Source organism: Peromyscus leucopus, chromosome 15, assembly GCF_004664715.2.
Source record: "Peromyscus leucopus breed LL Stock chromosome 15, UCI_PerLeu_2.1, whole genome shotgun sequence".
In the NCBI taxonomy this organism is placed as follows: Eukaryota; Metazoa; Chordata; class Mammalia; order Rodentia; family Cricetidae; genus Peromyscus; species Peromyscus leucopus.
In genome coordinates, this window is record NC_051076.1 from 5,286,384 (window position 1) to 5,291,805 (window position 5,422).

Below are 5,422 nucleotides of genomic sequence, written 5' to 3' on the forward strand. Positions count from 1 at the left end.
GTGAAAAGGAAATCATACTTTGAAACATTAAAAACATTATCTTAGGCTTTATTATAAAAACAAACACCATTGCAAACGAAGAACCATCGCAGGCGACTGTTGCAGGAAGTGCGAGGTCTGAGCTGACTAGGTTGTTGGCAGTTGCCTGCCAACCTCACATGCGTGTGGCCTCATTCCTTTGTGTGTTCATGTGAGCGAGCCTTGTTCTTTGGGACCTCAGCACGGCCTGCCTCGAGTGAGCAAACTGTCGCTGCTGCCACCAGATCCCTGGCTCCACTGGAGCCTGAACCACGTGTACCAGCCTTATTCTAGACCGCTAGAGGACGGGGCGGGACTGCGGGCTCCCATTGAACCTGCTGTGTCCTAAACTCGGAAACACAGTTTCCTATGGACTGAATTGACCGAGACGCTCTGAGGCCAGGAACCTCCTCAGGTGTTTCCTTGGTTTGATTAAAGGGCACTGTGGCAGGAGCCTCACCGAGCCCCATTACTGCCGACCCGACTGACCACTTGTCTAAGACAGGATTTGTCAGACTTCACTTTAAAGTGACAAATTAATTTCTACTTTATTCTCTTTGGGTTTTTTGTTTTTGTTTTTGGTTTTGGTTTTGTTTTTTTTTTTTTAGGTAGAGTATCCACCCCAGGCTGGCCTGGGACTCATGACAATCTTTCTGCTTTCGGAGTGCTGGAATCACAGGCTTGAGCCACCATGCCTGGCCTCACTTTATTTTAAATTTATAGACGTGCTTCCTTTTTCATTGAATGGGTTACAATCTTGCCATCATTATTTTTTCAGGAACTACCCTGGTCTCAGATATGACCAGTAGGATCATCTTTAAGCTGAATCCTGTGTCCTCACTTGTCCCCTTCTACTTAGGGACCAGGGGTTGTTGTATTTCCTGACACGGCATTCAAGTTTCTCTATTTCAAGCGCCATCTGTGGTGAGCACAGTAATGTGTGTCCTGGGTCTTGTATTCAGGTCCAGGTTGCTCAAGAAGACCCTGACGTCTTAATATTCCTCCACCTCCCATGTGCCACTAATACATCTATCTGGCTGTTTGTTGTCCTCAAGGCTGTTGGTTGAGAATTTTGTTTGTCTTGTGTTTCTGATTGATTGATTGATCGATCGATCGATCGATCGATCCATTGATCCATTGATCGATTTACAGTGCTTGAGAATCAAACCCAGGATCTTGCTATGAAACTTAAGACAGCCATGGCCTTGTGGCCCAGGCTAGCCTCAACTCATAACCCTCCTGCCTCTGCCTCTCAAATGAGGGTCACAAACCCAGCAGCTCTGGGTGCTGGGTTCCTTGCTGACCTTCCCTGCCAGCCCCAGGCTCTTCCTCAGAGCTTTGGAATGTTTGTCTGAATGTGCATGCATGTGTGAACACACACAAACATTGAAATGTACTTCTTGTCCGCATATTGGAAACTGTGAATTCAGATTAGTGTCTCTATTTCCAGTGTATGCTGCAGGGTTCCTTCTGAGTGAATTCCCCTGTCCTCAGAGACAGGCCACAATGGGTACATATTTTCTTATTCTTGTACATACTTAAAGTTTCTTAAAACAAAACAATATTGGCTTGGCAGATAAAGGCACTTACTACCAAGCCTGGGCATTTAAGTTCTATTCCCGGAACTCACATGGTAAGAGACAACTCCAACAGTTGTCCTCTGACCTCCACATGGGTGCCATGGCACCTCACCCCCCCCCACACACACACACACAGATTTATTTTAAAAAATTTTTAAAGTAATACAATTTGGGGCAGTTTTTATGCTAAATAGGTATTTTGATTTCTCAGCATAAGCAAAACCAGTTATTCCAGTCTGAGTTCTAAATTTCAGGATATTTAAATGATAGATAGAAGCCAACCAAACCCCAGCAAGCACGAACTTCCTGGATGTACAGATTTCCCTGTGGTTATTGGCGTCTGTGTGCCACCATTTGTCGTGCTCATCATTAATTATGAGAAAGGAAATGTTTGTTGTTTTGTTGAAAACCGTGAAACAAAAGGACCATGATTCCTCGGGTCTGTTTGCACAGACTTCATGTGAACTGCAGCTCACAGGACGGGTTGTTGTAACTTCCGAGTGTGTGGACTGCCGAGAGCTGGTGTGATCGATGTAAGAGATGGCATCACAACAAAGGAGGAGTGGCCCTCTGACAGCGGCCACGGTGATCTTGTACACTAGAACCTACCTTGCCAGTCTTCCCAGCCTCCTGATTAGAGACAGCTCCCCTCTCCCAGTGTCTAACTTGGTAGTTCTTAGGCAGGCTCATTTGCAGCCCACAGAGTCTGGAGTGATCCCAGGCCTGGGAAGGCAGGGGCTTATCCAGAAAGTGAGACTTTCAGACTCCCCATAGCCATCACAGCTACTTTGGCACTTTTCTTTTTGAGGAAAAAGGCTTTGAATCGTGACCACTGCTCACAGCTGGCTGCACCATATGCAGTGTTCAAAACAAGAACAGGCTAATCACAGAGTGCCCACAGCAGAGATTAAGCCCTCTGCTGGCTTCGAAAGGGCTTGTAATTGAGTGCAGATGGCCCAGGCAAGATGGAGGGTACATGTCCCTGATGACTCATAGCTCAGAGGACCAAGGGGTTTCCAGAAGCTTTGATGCCTGATTGTACCCCTTGTGTGGGTAAGGATATGGCTGCTGAGGGTAAGGTAGAGAGAGACAGGTTGTACTCATGCTTGCTGACTGCCTTCTGCTGGGCCTCCCAGGGATCTGTCTTCAGACAGATCAAGTTTAGATTTGATGAGCCTAGAGTCTCAAGATGGCAAAAGGCCTGGGGAAAGAAAGCAGGACTGGAAAGTTCTTTACAACCACCTGAAGAGCCGTGATGTGTGAGCTATAGATGGCTGTGAGGTGCTGGAAGCTTCCAGGAAGAGTGCTTTGGAAGCCACACTCTTCAGGGTATGTCCTCCGGAGTCTGAGGCCTCGCTTTCCTGCCCCACCACCCCTTTTCTAGATGCCTATGATTTGTGTTGAGTGTAAATGCCCCTGTGCCTCTGGCCACACTACTCATTCCTATGGGACTTGGGATCATGTAAGAGGACAGAGCTCAATCTCAGAAGCAGATGGTGGCCATCTCAGTAGTGGAGTCCTGGTACTGAGAAGTCAGGACTAGGCTTGGAATGCCATAAGCAACTCTTTGTTCTACAGAGAACTGAGCCTGTGCTGGTAGGCAGCTCAACCTGACTGTCCCCTCGCTGCTGAGGTAAGCATCCTGCTAGCCTGCTCTCCCAAAGGCCCACAAGTCAGAGGTGCCCTGACCAAGTCATTGTGGTTGTCATTCTTGGGCCTCTGCATTTGGCTGACCATTGGGCACCATGGCCTCAGCTGACATCTGACTGGGGAGCTATTCTAGAGCTGCCCATCTGCCTTCCTGGCTGAGCAAGGCCAGGAATGACAGGGGTGTCTAGCATCCTGCCATCTCATTGAACTCTGTTCCTCTCTCCCTCAAGGTCATGCAGGGTGAGATTTTTCTGGGCTCACAGCTGGTCTGTTCACAGACTCCTATAGGTTAGGCTTCTTAGTCTTTGTTCAAAGTCAGCCTGAAGGCTAGGGATGCTCACTTTTGCTGAGTCTCCTGGAAGCCAGGGACAGACACTCTGGAGTGAGTCTCCTGGTGTTGGGATGACAGTCGCACCTGACACACTGTGTGCAAGTCCAGTTACTGCTGGGATTTGTATTGGGTTGATTCTTGCTTTTTCCAAAGGTCTTGCAATGCAATAGAAGCACCTTCACTGAGCTGCAGTCCCAGCCCAACTTACCATCATGGAGTAGGGAATGGTCTGCCCTGTCCTTAGAGAGGGTGAAAGTGGAGGATGCTCTCTGCCCTTCATCAGAACCCAACTTTAATGGGTGAAATAGTATCCAGTGAAAACCTACACTTCCCACCACCCTTCTGGTGGTTAGATGGGGCCAAGGAGACAAAGGCGGAGCCTGCTGGGAGAGTGCTTCCCAGTGGAGGGGACACCCAGGACTTTGTCTTTCTTCACCTACTAGGACTACGTAAAGGCAGAAACTCTACAAGTCAAGTGTTCTGCATAGCGATGCAGCAGAGGGCAGCTGCCATGCTGTCCTGCATAGTCAGTCCCTTCACTACACAAAGGCCTGCACTGGGACAGTGTTCCGTGATGGTTGCCTGACTGCTAGCAGCAGTGCAGAGTTAACACTGCCAAGTCCCAGGACTTCACTTCGGACATCCCCAGTGCACACTGTACTGTAAGGAATGGGGGAGGGACTGGCAGACATGATCCTGTGGGGATGATAAAAAGGATGTCTGGGTTGTCACTGAGCAGTGGCTTTAAGGACCTCAAATGCTTCCAAATGGTGTGCTCTGTCTGATGACTTTTCTAGTCAGTAGTGCTGCGTGGAGATGCTCTGAGTCTCCCTAGTCCTTGTCCTGTTTCTGAAGCTGCACTCAGATCTTTCTCGCCCTCCCAATAACCCTCTGTTTAAAAATAGCTACCCTGTCCATGGGCCTAGTTTTCTCCAAGGCAATTATTCTGACTTCCTTCAAGACTTTTTTCTGAAAAGTATGTGTTGCTTTTAGTCTTTTAAAAAGAGTAATCCATGTTCGATCAAAACAAAGTGAAATAAATCAGGCATTTGTGCCTGAGGCATGAGGATCCTGATTACATGGCCAGCCTGGTCTGTATAATGAGATCTTGTCTCAAAACAACCAAAATCAGTAAAGCAAACCAAAAGTAAACATTTGTTTGGCTGTGTGTGTGTGTGTGTGTGTGTGTGTGTGTGTGTGTGTGTGTGTGTGTGTGTGTTTTGAGACAGGGTCTTAAATGTCCCAAGCTGGCCTTGAACTCATGTGTAGCAGAGGATTACAGCTGTGTGCCACCACATTTATACTTTTTATGTGGAAGAAGATTTTGAGCATGCCTCACTGCAGATTTCAAGGATGAGGAGGCTTGAAAGTGTTATGCATTACAAACACCAGGTGGCAGTGGGACCAAGTGTAGTCCAGAGCTCCCTCTGGGTTCCTTGGCCTTGCTGCTCCCAGAGCCTCAGGCCTGGCCTGGCCGCCACCACCACCCCCTTCCCTCCATTCCACTTAGCTCATGGCTAGTGTGTTTATCAGAGCTGTTCTATTACCAGTAAAGACTCAGGAGTCAGATAGTGGGGTGAAAACCTGATAGATCAAAGAAGCAGGGGAGCAGCCAGTTGATCTTCCTTTTTTTTTAAACTGGAGACCCAGCAAGCGCCCCTCTCTCCACCTGTCCCAGATCAAAGAGACTTCAGAGTCCCTCCCTTCTTCCTGTGTGTCTTCTCTATCCATATTCATGGCTTCTCTATGCCTAATCCTGGTCAGCTAGTTGCTGGCTCCGTCCCAGTTCAAGGTTAACTTTATTAAAGGTCTCGGGATGTCACAGTGCAATCAAATATCCTGC